This window comes from Pan paniscus, chromosome 13, assembly GCF_029289425.2.
Source record: "Pan paniscus chromosome 13, NHGRI_mPanPan1-v2.0_pri, whole genome shotgun sequence".
In the NCBI taxonomy this organism is placed as follows: Eukaryota; Metazoa; Chordata; class Mammalia; order Primates; family Hominidae; genus Pan; species Pan paniscus.
The window spans coordinates 105,911,946-105,927,695 of record NC_073262.2 but is presented as its reverse complement, the minus strand read 5'-3'; the positions used below and the strand labels follow the sequence as shown (position 1 = coordinate 105,927,695).

At 43.4% G+C, this 15,750-nt stretch overlaps 1 pseudogene; it reads left to right on the top strand.

The window, feature by feature from the left end:
- The first annotated feature begins 2,963 nt into the window (after positions 1-2,963).
- Positions 2,964-7,544, top strand: LOC129397304 (large ribosomal subunit protein mL50-like; annotated as a pseudogene).
- The last annotated feature ends 8,206 nt before the right edge of the window (positions 7,545-15,750 follow it).

Below are 15,750 nucleotides of genomic sequence, written 5' to 3'. Positions count from 1 at the left end.
GCAACAGAGTGAGATCCTGTCTCTACACAAAAAAAATAGAAAAATTAGCTGGGCATAGTGGCGCACATCTGTAGTCGCAGCTACTCAGGAGGCTGAGATAGGAGATGGCTTGAGCCTGGGAGGCAGAGGTTGTAGTGAGCTGAGACTGTGCCACTGCACTCCAGCCTGGGCAACACAGCCAGACCCTGTCTCAAAAAATAATAACAAATAAATTCTGACTGAGAGAAGTGGCTCACACCTGTAATCCCAACACTTTGGGAGGCTGAGGCAAGAGAATCACTCGAGCCCAAGAGTCCAAAACCAGCCAACCAGCCTGGACAACAAAGTAAGACCCCTGTCTCTACAAAAAGAAAAAGAAAAAGAAATTAGCCAGGCATGGTGATACACGCCTGTAGTCCCAGCTACTCGGGGAGCTGAGGTGGGAGGATCTCTTGAGCCCAGGAGGTTGAGGCTGCAGTGAGCCATGGTCTGCACCACTGCACTCCAGCCTGGGCGACAGAGCGAGACTCTGTCTCAAAATAATAATAAATAAATGCAACATAAATTCAAGATTTAAAGTTTTAAAAACACTAATAGAGGCTGAGCACAATGGCTCACACCTGTAATCCAAGCACTTTGGGAGGCTGAGGCAGGCAGATCACTTGAGGTCAGGAGTTCAAGACCAGCCTGGCCAACATGGTGAAACCTGTCTCTACCAAAAAAATACAAAAATTAGCCAGGCATGGTGGTGTGCATCTGTAGTCCCAGATACTCGGGAGACTGAGGTGGGAGAATCACTTGAACCGGGGAGGTGGAGGCTGCAGTGAGCCGAGATCATGCCACTACACTCCAGGATGGGTGACAGAATGAAACCCTATCTCAAAAAATGAATACAAATACAAATACAAAAACTAGCCAGGTATGGTGGCACATTCCTGTAAGCCCAGCTACTAGGGTGGCTGAGGCATGATAATTTCTTGAACCCAGGAGGTAGAGGTTGCAGTAAGTTGAGATTTCACCACTGCATTCCAGCCTGGGCAACAGAGCAAGATTCTGTCTCAAAAAAACTAGAAGAAAATAAAGGTAAATATATGACATTGGAAGGGAGAGGACTTTTCTAAATTATATTTTTTAAAAAAGGAAAATAAAAATGTTACACTTTCATATAATTTAAAATAGCACAAATAATTTTAAAAAGACAATCAGGAAAATGTCTGATGTTTATGATGAAGGGTTAATGTTTTTACTATATAAAGAATGCATAAGAAGCTCTTAGAAATCAACAAGACAAATACCCAATAGAGAAAAGGACATAAACAAGCAAATTTACGGTGGCTCACGCCGGTAAACCCAGCACTTTGGGAGGCTGAGGGGAGCGGATCACAAGGTCAGGATTTGAGACCAGCCTGACCAACATGGTGAAACCCCATCTCTACTAAAAATACAAAAATTCACGGTGGCACACGCCTGTAATCCCAGCTACTCAGGAGGCTGAGGCAGGAGAATCACTTGAACCCGGGAGGTTGCAGTGAGCCAAGATCGCACCACTGCACTCCAGGCTAGGCGACAGAGCAAGACTCCGTCTCAAAAAAACAAACAAACAAGCAAAAGGCAAATTTACAAAATAAGAAATACAAATAGTCAATAAATGTAACTAAAAAAGGTTTGATACCCCAATTATCAAAGAAATGCAAGTAAAATAAAAAGATAACATTTCTCACCTATCAGATTGACAAAGATTACAAAGAATGACAATTATGACAATACCAACCATATATATTCATGAATTTGATATAACCTTTCTGAAAGGCAATTTGTAAATGTATAGTGTGTGTGCGTATAATCTGAACGGCCAAATTGTAGGGGTTTTTTAGTTTTACTCATCTTAATTTCTCTAAAATGAACGTAAATTATTTTTCTACAAGTCCAGTGAGACTTTTATCTCCCCAAATTAGAAAGGATTTCTTTCTTTTTTTTTTTTTTTTGTGAGACGGAGACCCACTCTGTCGCCAGGCTGGAGTGCAGTGGCGCAATCTCGGCTTACTGCAACCTCCGCCTCCTAGATTCAAGCAATTCTCCTGCCTCAGCCTCCCGAGTAGCTGGGACTACAGGCTATGCACCACCACAGCCAGCTAATTTCTTTCTTTCTTTTCTTTTTTTTTTTTGTTTTTGAGATGGAGGCTCGCTCCGTTGCCAGTCTGGAGTGGAGTGGCACGATCTTGGCTCACTATAACCTCCACTTCCCAGGTTCAAGTGATTCTCCTGCCTCAGCCTCCCAAGTAGCTGGGATTACAGGTGCCTGCCACCACGCCCGGCTAATTTTTTGTATTTTTAATAGAGACGGGGTTTCCCCATGTTAGCCAGGATGGTCTCGATCTCCTGATCTCGTCATCTGTCCACCTCGGCCTCCCAAAGTCCTGGGATTACAGGCGTGAGCCACCGTGCCCAGCCAGAAAGGATACTTTTATTAATGCAACCCAAGATGACTTTTTTTTTTTAGTAATTTTATCATCAACTTGATTTAAGTTATCTGTTAGCTATTACACAGTACTCAGGATAAATGCACACAGAGCTTTTTATTAAAAGATGATGTGATTGGCCAGGTGCGGTGGCTCACGCCTGTAATCCCAGCACTTTGGGAGGCCAATGCAAGCAGATTCCTTGAGCTCAGGAGTTTGAGAAGCCCTAGCAACATAGTGAGACTCCGTCTCTACACAAAATAAAAAATTAGCCAGGTGTGGTGGTGCATGCCTCTAGTCCCCACTACTAGGGAGGCTGAGATGGCAGGATCACTTGAATCCAGAAGTTTGAGGCTGCAGTGAGCTATGATCATGCCACTGCCCTCCAACCTGGGCAACAGTGAGATCCTGTCTCTTAAAAAAAAAAAAAAAGACCAAATTACTTAAAAAAAAAAAATCCTTACTCTGCAATACAGCTGTGCAATACAGGATTCCATGCTTTATAGCTGTGTGAATTCAATTTGTTTTTGCAGGAAGGGTTTCTTTTTTTTTTTTTTTTTTTTGAGACAGAGTCTCACCCTGTTGCCCAGGCTGGAGCCACGATCTTGGCGCACTGCAACCTTCACTTCCCAGATTCAAGTGATTCTCATGCCTCAGCCTCCCCTAGTAGCCAGGATTACAGGTGTGCACCACCACACCTGGCTAATTTTTGTATTTTTAGTACAGATGGGGTTTCACCATTATGGCCAGGCTCGTCTCAAACTCCTGAACCCAGGTGATCTGCCCACCTCAGCCTCCCAAAGTCCTGGGATTACAGGCATAAGCCACCGTGCCTGGCCACGATATTTTTGTTTTATGAGTCAAGGTCTCACTTTGTCACCCAGGCTGGAGGACAGCGGCCTGATCTTGGCTCAGTGCAGCCTTGACCTTCCGGCCTCAAGTGATCCTCCAATCTAAGCCTCCTAAGTAGCTGGCACTACAGGCGCGCATCTGTATTTTTGCAGAGACAGACTCTCGCTATGTTGCCCAGGATTCTCAAACTCCTGAGCTCAAGTGATCCTCCCACCTTGGCCTCCCAAAGGGCCGGGATTACAGGTGTGAGCCACCACACCCGGCCTTTTCTCTTTATTATGAAAGTACAAACATACAAGTATGGAGAATGATATAATGAATAAACATTAATTTGTGACATGTGACAATGTCTTCCATTTTTACCTTACCTTCTCATCTTATTCTTATGCTAAAGAATTTTAAAGATAATTACAGTAATCAGGACATTTAACCACTACATCCTTTAGTACATATCTCTAAAAAACAAGGATATTTTGCTACGTAATCACAATATCTTTTTTTTTTTTTTTTTGAGATAGAGTCTTGCTTTGTAGCTCAGGCTGGAGTGCAGTGGCGTGATCTTGGCTCACTGCAACCTCTGCCTCCTGGGTTCAAGCGATTCTCCTGCCTCAGCCTCCCGAGTAGCTGGGATTACAGGCACACACTACCATGCCCAGCTAATTTTTATATTTTTAGTAGAGATGGGGTTTCGCCATGTTGGCCAGGCTGGTCTCAAACTTCTGACCTCAGATGATCCGCCCACCTCTGATTCCCAGAGTGTTGGGATCACAGGCGTGAGCCACCGTGCCTGGCCACAATATCATTTTTATATCCAACAAAACCAACTATAATTCCCTCATATTATCCACTACCACAATAGAAGACATTTTTCAAGAAGAAACTACTCTTTTTGGAAAAAGATAACAATTGTTATCTCACACAGTTTCTGAGAATCAGGAATCTGGGAGCAGCTCCTCTGGGTGGTGTGGCTCCAAGTCTCTCATAAGGGTGAAACTGCAACCTCCACTTCCTGGGCTCAAGCTATTCTCCCTCCTCAGCCTCCTGATTACAGGGATTACACGGTGCATGCCATCATCCCTGGCTAATTTTTGTATTTTTTCTTTTGGTAGAGATGGAGTCTCACTATGTTGCCCAGGTTGGTCTCGAACTCCTGACCTCAAGTGACCAGCCCACCTCGTCCTCCCAAAGTGTTGGAATTATAAGCGTGAGCTACCACACCCGACCGAAAATTACTCTTATAAAGAAGAGAGTACAGGCACGGTGGCTCACGAGGTGGACAGATCCATTGATCTCAGGAGTTTTTAAGACCAGCCTGGACAACATGGCAAAACCCTGTCTGTACAAAAAATACAAAAATTAGCCAGGCATTGGTGGCTTGGATCTGTAGTCTCAGCAACTCGGGAGGCTGAGGCGGGAGGATCACTTGAGCTGGATAAATTGAGGCTGCAGTGAGCCATGATCCTGATGGAGCCACTGCTCTCCAGCCTGGCAACACAGCAAGACCTTGTCTCAAAACAAAAAACAAAAAACAAAAAAGGCCTGGCGCGGTGGTTCACGCCTATAATCCCAGCACTTTGGGAGGCTGAGGCACGCAGATCATGAGGTCAGGAGATCGAGACCATCCTAGCTAACATAGTGAAACCCTGTCTCTACTAAAAATACAAAAAAATTAGCTGGGCGTGGTGGTGTGCACCTGTAGTCTCAGCTACTCGGGAGGCTGAGGCAGGAGAATGGCGTGAACCTGGGAGGCAGAGCTTGCAGTGAACTGAGATCATGCCACTGTTCTCCAGCCTGGGCGACAAAGCAAGACTCTGTCTCAAAAAAAAAAAAAAAAGAGAGAGAGAGAGAAGACACACTGTATACCCGGAACACAACCTGAAGGGATTATATTGTAATATTTTGTAATCTATAGTGGTTTCCTTATCAGCAATGCCAAAATAAAGAGCTCCCTTCTTTGTAAACGATAAAGAGATTAAAATTTTTTAAACATGAAACCATAAGAGAGTGGACAGTGTAAATTTTAAATTATGCACTATAATGTAGTTCTATGTATAGCAATGGGGTAGGCTGGGTGCTGTGTCTCACGCCTGTAATCCCAGCACTTTGGGAGGCAGAGGCGGGTGGATCACTTCAGGTAAGGATTCGAGACCAACCTAACCAACATGGTGAAACCTTGTCTCCACTGAAAATACAAAAAAAAAAAAAGAAAAGAAAGAAAGAAAATTAGCTGGGTGTGGTGGCTCACGCTTGTAATCCCACCTTCTCAGGAGGCTGAGGCAAGAGAATTGCTTGAACCCGGGAAGTGGAGGCTGTGGTGAGCCGAGATTGTGCCACCACACTCCAATCTGGGTGACAGAGGAAGACTCCATCTCAAAAAAAAGAATGGGGTAGCTAGCTGGGTGCGGTAGCTCAGGCCTGTAGCCCTAACACTTTGGGAGACAGACTGGGGAGGATCACTTGAGTCCAGGAGTTTGAGACCAGCCTGGGTAATAGAGTGAGACCCCAGTCTCTACAAAAAATAAAAAAATTAGGCAGGCTTGGTGGCATGTGCCTGTTGTCTCTGTTACTGGGGAGGCTGAAGCAGGAGGATCACTTGAACCCAGGGAGTTGAGGCGCTGCGGTGAGCCATGATCCCACCTCTGGGCGGCAGAAAAAGATCCCATCTCAAAAAAAGAAAAAAAAAGAGAGGCCCGTGGATCTCATCGAAGATGGCAGCGCAATGTGTGTCCGGCATTACCAGAAAAGTCTTCATGTGGACAGTCTCAGGGGCACCACATACAGAATTTTGGTCTCGATCCAGAAAATAGAAAGAGCCAGTGGTTGCTGAGACAGTACAAGAGGTGAAAAAGGAATCTATCCTCAGTGTGTCTACCCTCACAAAGCCGAGCATACACACCACCTGAAGATCTCCAGAGTTGTTTGGAATCTTATGTTAAAGAAGTTTTTGGTTCATCTCTTTCTAGTAATTGGCAAGACATCTCCCTGGAAGATGGTCATCTACGGTTCAATCTCTTGGCACATTTAGCTGATGGCTTGGGTCATGTAGTCCCTAACTCCAGACTCCACCAGATATGCAGGGTTAGAGATGTTCTTGATTTTCTATAATGTCCCTATTCAAGATAGATCTAAATTTGATGAACTCAGTGCCAGTAATCTGCCCCCCAATTTGAAAATCACTTGGAGTTACTAAGCAATTTGGAAGAGAAACACATTAACATCATTTTTTTTTTCCCTGAGCAAGGGGGCTACTTATTAGACCTTTTGATACTTCACCATGTGAAATACTATCAGAACTGTTCTCTAAACCCACTTTTTCTATGGAGGAATGTATCATCTCTTTTTTTCCTCATATTATGAGTGGACAAATAACAGGACTTTCTATTTTCATATTTGCTGAAACCTTTTTTTATTTTTATTTTTGAGACAGAGTCTTGCTCTGTCGCCCAGGCTGGAGTGCAGCGGTGCGATCTCAGCTCACTGCAACCTTTGCCCCCTGGGTTCACGCCATTCTCCCGCCTCAGCCTCCCAAGTAGCTGGGACTACAGGTGCCCACCACCACACCCAGCTAATGTTATTTTTGTATTTTTAGTAGAGACAGGGTTTCATTGTGTCAGCCAGGATGGTCTTGCTCTCCTGACCTCGTGATCCGCCTGCCTCAGCCTCCCAAAGTGCTGGGATTACAGGCGTGAGCCATCGTGCTCAGCCTGCTGAAACTATTTTTTAAATGAAATTAGGTCATTAATAATTTATGAAAAGTTTTGAGAGGACACTGTCATTAACTTGGGTTTAAGACAGGAGGACATTGCAAGCTCACACCCTTCATAGGCATAAAGTAGTAGTTGCAAGAAAATATTTTTATCCTGTTAGGACTCATATCTAAGATAGAGTTATTATACATTGCACATATACAAATAAGCTTGTATTAGATACCTATAAAAGAAACATAAAAGTATGTTGTATATTACTGACCGTCCTAGATTAATTTCTTTTGGAATTAAAGTAGATTTGTTAAAGTGAAAAAAAAGAAAGAAAAGAAAAGAAAAAAGAATAGGATAGAAAATGTATCTTTCAAAAATAGTTTATTTATATTTAAATTTGTATTTATTTATTTTTTTTAGAGACAGGGTCTTGCTCTGTCTCCCAGGCTAGAGTGTAGTGGTGCCATTTTAGCTCACTGCAGCCTCAAGCTCCTGGGTGATCCACCCACCTCATTCTCCTGCCCTAGCCTCCCAAGTAGCTGGGTCTGCAGGCACGAGCCACTGTGTCTAGCCTATTCATATTTTTGTTTTAAATTATGTTGAAGATTTTCTTAAACTTCAAGCTTCAAAATGTATTAACTGGGTTTTTATTACTGAAAAGTATACTAACCTTCATTTAATAATATGAATTACAGAGTTTGAAATGTAATAGTTTTTCTGATTACGCATTAATACCATTAGAACCTGTATGCTAAATATTAACTGACCTATCAAATTTATAATTTTCAAACCTTGCTAATTTTTTAAAAAACAATTTGTTTCTTGTCCATTGCAATAATATTGCAAACAAAGAGATTATACTTTGACAAAATTGCTAACTGAATACTATGATGCTTGGTAATAATGTCTCATTTATGTAGTACAAGGTTGATAAGAATAAGGGTATTCTTGGCCACCAATTGCTATTTTCATGAAATAGAATACAGAAGAGGTTAACAGCAAACAAAAACTGATTCATGATTTTATCAAAGTTATTTCATGTATCCTCTTGGAAGGAAAGGAGTAGAACAGAATAATCTTGATATTTTAAAATGGCAGGGAACACTGAATTTAACTACAATTAAAATATTTCAGTAGGATTTCTTCCTTCCTCCTCCACAGGAATTAACAATATATATTTCTCACAGATTTCTGTTAACTACTTCTATTATCTAAATGTCTACCCATATGACTAAGTGAATGATTCATATCACTGAAATATTTCATAGGGTTTTATAATGATATTTCAGGGGAAAACATCATTTTAACTTCCAGCAGAAAATTTTCTGGCAATTATGGTTAATATACAGGAAAGTAAGAGTTTCATGAGTGAAATGGTTTAAGAAAAGAGATTTTTAGTGTATTAGAATTCTTTTGTCAGGGTGTGGTGGCTCACACCTGTAATCCCAGCACTTTAGGAGGCCAAGGCGGGGGGATAGCTTGAATCCAGGAGTTCCAGACCAGCCTGGACAACATGGTGAAACACTGTCTCTACAAAAAATACAAAAACTAGCCAGACATGGTGGCTTGAGCCTGTAGTCCCAGCTACTCAGGAGGCTGAGGTGGGAGGATCACTTGAGCCCTGGAGGTTGAGGCTGCAGTGAGCAATGATCATGCCACTGCACTCCAGCCTAGGCGACAGAGTGAGAGACCATGTTTCAAAAAAAAAAAAAAAAATATATATATATATATACTTTTGCAACTTTAATAAATGTGTATTATGAAATTGTTTTTTTCTTTTTTTACAAAAAGATTGGCATCTATTCATTGCCTATTTTGTAAAGAATTGTAAGACATTCTAGAGAGATTTAAACCACTTAAAAGAAAAATCGTGAATGAGACATTTATGGATATTTGCAAGAACAACTAGCATACAACCAAGAAGGATAGCCCTCAAAAACCACCGAGTCACAAGTACCATGCCCTCTAAAGTCAGACATGTCCAGGGGCCAATTATACTCCAATCAACATAGTTGCTCAAATTCCACTTCTCAGAGGGACACTGTGCTTGGGGTTTAATGCTTTGGGGGCACTGTCTTTAAATTTTTTTTTTTTTTTTTTTTTTTTTGGACAGAGTCTTGCTCTGTCGCCCAGGCTGGAGTGCAGTGGCTGATCTCAGCTCACTGCAAGCTCCGCCTCCCGAGTTCAAGCAATTCTCCTGCCTCAGCCTCCCAAGTAGCTGGGATTATAGGCATGCACCACCACGCCTAATTTTTGTATTTTTAGTAGAGACGGGGTTTCACCATGTTGGCCAGGCTGGTCTTGAACTCCTGACCTCATGATCTGCTCACCTCAGCCTCCCAAAGTGCTAGGATTACAGGCATGAGCCACCACACCCGGCCGGCTTTAAATTCTTAATAATTTCATTTTTGAATTAGTGTTTTGTAAGTGAAGTCCAATGGGACCATGGAGCATGCACCAGGGACTTGGAGCCCACCTGCATGCCTTCCCCTACAGGTTCTCAGTGACTAGCTGCCTGCTCCTTGGTGCCCTGATCCCCACCCAGCCTTCCTCTCCCCAACTCTGCTCACTACTACAACCACTATTGCCTTCTGCTCTGAGCAGTCATTGGATTACATTGGCAGGAGAGTGGAGGGGAGGCTCACTTTTCCCTGTGGTCACCCTCAGCCTCCGGTGGGGATCTGGGTGAAGTTTGGAGGGGGCCCACAAGCAGTCTGTTTTGGAGAATTTTCAGGAAAGGCAAGGAAACATCTGCTTTGGGCTGGCAGCACCACAGCATGTTCACCATGTGACTGGCAGGGCTCTTTAGACCACCCCAGTCAGTAAAGTGTCCCAGTGCAGGAGATTTCAGTTCCTTGGGGTCGCATACACCAAATGTTGAAAAGGCAGGGCCATGAGAAGAGGAGATTTCCTCCTCGACTAGGTCTCACAAATTATATAGCCAGTAGTGATTGTGCCTCTTACAATAAAAATGAACTCAAAAACCTTTATAAACATCATAACATGGACTGTGGGACATCTTTCAAGTGTTTTGTTTGAAGGCTGGGCATGGAAATTGTGTAAAAGGAAGTGAAGAGGTATACCCAGAGCGTTTGCTGGATTGGGGCTTAGGCCGGAAGCTGCTTCTGGATGATCTCTGTGCACATGCATGCCATTGCAGAGAAGGGTCTTGTGGTTCTGAGACATCCTATGGTATCAGCTACTGATTAGATTGAGAAGAGCCCAAGGTAGCTGGATCAGTTTTAGGGCTAACCAAGAGAGTTGGTCCAGAATGTACCAAACTTCCTAAGATCACCCTGTGAATCTTCTAGATATAAAAAAAGAGAAACAGAACAGATTCACAGTTCTACTTCAATCCCAAATTTCATCTTGGGTTTGAAACCAGAAAAATCTCTGATCACAGAGAGAACAAGATGACATTTACCTTTGTGGCAACACTGTGCTATAGGACTGCCCTACTGCTTGATTTGCATTTTCTAATATTACATAATTTCTACAGGGCACCATCCAGATAGAAATATACCACAGAGCTCAATTCTTGTAATTAGACCCTGTACTGGAAAATATAAAAACCGCAAAGAGACAGAGATAAAATTTATACACACATTAAGAAAGGTTGTCATGGCAACTTTGCTTGAAGATATGTATTTTTAAATCTAAGTAAATTTGGCATTCAGAACATTTGCATCTCCCTCAAAGGTTCTGTATCAAGAATATTTTTAAAAATTGTTTTCAAATTTCTTCTGAATCTACGCTTCCTTGAAAGCTTAAAAAATCCTATGAATATAATAGCATCATAGACTTAAGCACATATTTGCAGAAGGCCCTATATGAGAAAAATCCAAAGTGAAAGGGTAAAAACGTTACTTTTCTACCCCCAGAATCCCTAGGCTTCTCCCTTTAAAATGTTAAATTGTGAGCAGGCTATGCCCATATAATCTCTACAAGGTCCTTTCATGCTCTAAAAATCAATTAGCTATTAGTTGATGACCTTGCAATATATGCAACAAATTATGGAAACTCAACACACCTAGTGCTGCAGTGTAATTAAGCAACAATTAATACAGACCACTACAATAAATACTGCCCGGTAACTTAGCCAAACCAATTCCTAGCTTTGTTTCTTCTTACTTTGAAAGTTCTCCAGTATTCCTAATCAGCATCAATGTTGAAAGCATTCCTTGATCAGATACCTAGTTTAATCATCTTGCTCATACATTGAAAATAAAGTGATGAGACCAGCCATGGTGGCTCATGCCTGTAATCCCAGAACTTTGGGAGGCCAAGGTGGGTGGATCACAAGGTCAAGAGATGGAGACCATCCTGGCCAACATGGTGAAACCTGATCTCTACAAAAATACAAAAATTACCTGGGGGTGGTGGCACTCACCTGTAGTCCCAGCTACTCAGGAGCCTGAGGCAGGAGAATTGCTTGAACCCAGAAGCTGGAGCTTGCAGTGAACCAAGATTATGCCACTGCACTCCAGCCTGGCGACAGAGTGAGACTCCATCTCAAAAAAGAAAAGAAGAGAAAAGAAAAGAAAAGAAAAGTGACAGGTCCATGCCTGGAATCCCAGCACTTTGGGAGACCAAGGTGTAAGGATCACTTGAGTCCAGGAGTTTGAGAGCAGCCCTGGCAACAGAGTGAGACCCCGTCTCTACAAAAAAATTAAAAAGTTAGCCAAGTGTGGAGATGCATATCTGTAGTCTGAACTACACAGGAAGCTGAGGTAGGAGGACTGTTTGAGCCTGGGAGGCAGAGGGTGCAGTGAGCTGAGATGGCACCACTGCACTCCAACCTGGGCAACAGAGTGAGACCCTGTCATAGAAAGAAGAGAAGGAAGGAAGGAAAGAAGGAAAGGAGGGAGGGAGGGAGGGAGGGAAAAGAAAGACTGGAAAAAAAAGAAAGGAGAAAGACAATACAGTGATGGTTTCACTTCCAGCAGTTCCTTGTGCTTCTTCCCCAATTATAGCCTATGACAGAAGCCTGTTGTGACCTTTGTCATGTAGTTATCTCCAAGTTCCTTCCTATGTTCCTCTCAGCCACTAACCTAAAATGTCCTTGAGCTATGTATTAGTTCGTTTTCACACTGCTTATAAAGAGATACCTGAGACTGGGCAATTTACAAAAGAAAGAGGTTTAATGGACTTACAGTTCCACATGGCTGGGGAGGCCTCACAATCATGGCAGAAGGTGAAAGGCACATCTCACATGTTGGCAGACAAGAGAAGAGAGCTTGTTCAGGGAAACTCCCATTTTTTAAAACCCATCAGATCTCATGAGACTTATTCACTATCACAAGAACAGAATGGGAAAGACCTACTCCCATGATTCAATTAACTCCCACCACCCAGTCCCTCCCACAACACGTGGGAATTCGAGATGAGATTTGGGTGGGGAAACAGCCAAACCATATCATTCCACTGTTGGCCTCTCCCAAATCTTATGTCCTCATATTTCAAAACCAATTATGCCTTCCCAACAGTCCTCCCAAAGTCTTAACTCATTTCAGTATTAACTCAAAAGTCCACAGTCCAAAGTCTCAACTGAGACAAGGCAAGTACCTCTGCTTATGAGCCTGTAAAATCAAAAGCAAGTTAGTTTCTTCCTAGATACAATGGGGATACAGGCATTGAGTAAATACAGCCATTCCACATGGGAGAAATTGGCCAAAACAAAGGGGCTACAGGCCAGATGCAAGTCCGAAATCCAGTGGGGCAGTCAAATCTTAAAGCTCCAAAATTATCTCCTTTGACTCCATGTCTCACATCCGAGTCATGCTGATGCAGAAAGTGGGTTCACATGGCCTTGGGCGACTCTGTCCCTGTGGCTTTGTAGGGTACAGCCGCCCTCTCAGCGGCTTTCATGGGCTGGCATTGAGTGTCTGTGGCTTTTCCAGGTGCACAGTGCAAGCTGTGGGTGGATCTACCATGCTGGGGTCTCGAGTATGATGGCCCTCTTCTCATAGCTCCACTAGGCAGTGCCCCAATGAGAACTCTGTGTGGGGGCTCTGACCCCACATTTCCCTTCTGCATTGTCCTAGCAGAGGTTCTCCATGAGTGCCCTGCCCCTGTAGCGACCTTCTTCCTGGACATCCAGGCATTTCCATACATTCTCTGAAATCTAGGCGGAGGTTCTCAAACTCCAATTCTTGACTTGTGTGCACTTACAGGCTCAACACCATGTGGAAGCTGCCAAGACTTGGGGCTTGGACCCTCTGAAGCCACAGTCTGAGCTCTATGTTGGTCCCTTTCACCCATGGCTGGAGTGGCTGGGACACAGGACACCAAGTCCCTAGGCTGTACACAGCACAGGGACCCTGGGCCCAGTCCACAAAACCACTTTTTCCTCCTAGGCTTCTGGGCCTGTGATGGGAGCCCTCTGTGAAGACCTCTGACATGCCCTGGAGACATTTTCCCCACTGTCTTGGGGATTAACATTTGGCTCCTCATTGCTTATGCAAATTTCTGCAGCCAGCTTGAATTTCTCCTCAGAAAATGGGATTTTCTTTTCTATCGCATTGTCAGGGCAAATTTTCCAAAGCTCTGCTTCCCTTGTAAAACTGAATGCCTTTAACAGCACCCAAGTCAATTCTTAAATGCTTTGCTGCTTAAAAACTTCTTCCACCAGATACCCTAAATCATCTCTCTCAAGTTCAAAGTTCCACAAATCTCTAGGGCAGGGGCAAACACCACCAGTCTCTTTGCTAAGACATAGCAAGAGTCACCTTTGCTCCAGTTCCCAACAAGTTCCTCATCTCCATCTGAGACCATCTCAGCCTGGATTTCATTGTCCATATCATCATCAGCATTTTGGTCAAAGCCATTTAACAAGTATCTAGGGAGTTCCAAACTTTCCTACATTTTCCTATCTTCTTCTGAGCCCTCCAAACTGTTCCAACCTCTGCCTGTTACCCAGTTCCAAAGTTGCTTCCACATTTTTGGGTATCTTTTCAGCAGTGCCCCACTCTACTGGTACCAATTTACTGTATCAGTTTGTTTTCACACTGCTGATAAAGACATACCTGAGACTGGGCAATTTACAAAATAAAGAGGTTCATTGGACTTACAATTCCATGTGGCTGGGGAGGCCTTACAATCATGGTGGAAGGCAAGGAGGAGTAAGTTACATCTTACATGGTTGGAAGCAGGCAAAGAGAGAGCTTGTGCAGGGAAACTCCCGGTTTAAAAACCATCAGATCTCATGAGACCCATTCACTAACAGGAGAACAGCACAGGAAAGACCCGCCCCCATGATTCAATCATCTCCCACTGGGTCCCTCCCACAACACCTGGGAATTATGGGAGCTACAAGATGAGATTTGGAGGGTGACAGAGCCAAACCATATCAAGCTGCTTCCCAACCCAGTACCTGGAGAGCTCTGGGTGCTAGAAGATTCAAGGTGGTAAAGCTCTAGGACGTGAGACTGTGGGGTTCTCCCTCCTGGGGTGAAACACAGGAAAAGACAGAGAACACAGTAATAATGCCATGTATGTTTTGTTTACTGCTATATCCCCAGTGTGTAGCATAAGATCTGGCACACATGGTCAATAAGCAACTGTTGTATGACAAATGGGTTCCATATCTTTGGGTGGGAATGGAAAAATCAGGACAGGGATAGGAGTCAGTGGAGCTAGAGGACACACTGGGCTCTGGCAGAAGAGAGGTGGAGATAAGGGAGAGAATATGGTATTCAGGTGGTTCACTTTTAAGGCTATGGTCATTCTTAGACTAGAGAATCTCTGGACCATATATAGTTTAAGGAATTTGTCTCTAGATCATGTCGGGCAAAATGAGTTCTGTTTTATAAGAGACTACTTCTATGAAATCTGGATTTTACAGGAACTGGTTTCATAGATGTTATTGGAAAAAAGAGTACCTTCATCAAATACATTTGGAACATTCAGAGTTTAACCAAGTTAAAGTAGTTTTCTTTCTTTTTTTTCTTTTTTTTTTTTTAAGACAGAGTCTCGCATTTTCACCCAGGCTGGAGTGCAGTGGCACAATCTCGGCTCACTGCAAGCTCTGCCTCCCAGGTTCACACCATTCTCCCGCCTCAGCCTCCCAAGTAGCTGGGACTACAGGCGCCCGCCACCACACCTGGCTAATTTTTTGTATTTTTAGTAGAGACGGGGTTTCACCGTTGTTAGCCAGGATCATCTCAATCTCTTGACCTCGTGATCCACCCACCTCGGCCTCCCAAAGTACTGGGATTACAGGCGTGAGCCACCATGCCTGGCCTAAAGTAGGTTCCTTTACAGTAGGACTTTTCGGCTCTTCCAATATTAATATATATATTATAAATATCTGAGAAAGAATATAGTATGGAGAATCTGAGAATGAATATCAAGGAAACTTCTCAGAGTATCTTACAGGATGGTGTTTCATGAGACATTGTGGGAAATAATGCTCTCACTAACCTTGTAAAAAACCCTTATCTTTAAACATTTCTTGGTTCAATGATCATCTAGTAATAAGATATAGAAGGAACAGGATGGGGTCGGGCGCAGTGGCTCACGCCTGTAATCCCAGCACTTTGGGAGGCTGAGGAGGGCAGATCACCTGAGGTTGGGAGTTTGAGACCAGCCTGGCCAACATGGAGAAACCCCGTCTGTACTAAAAATACAACAAACAAACAAACAAACAAACAAAATTAGCCGGGCATGGTGGTGCGTGCCTGTAATTCCAGTTACTCAGGAGGCTGAAGCAGGAGAATTGCTTGAACCCGGGAGGCGGAAGTTGCAGTGAGCTGAGATTGCAC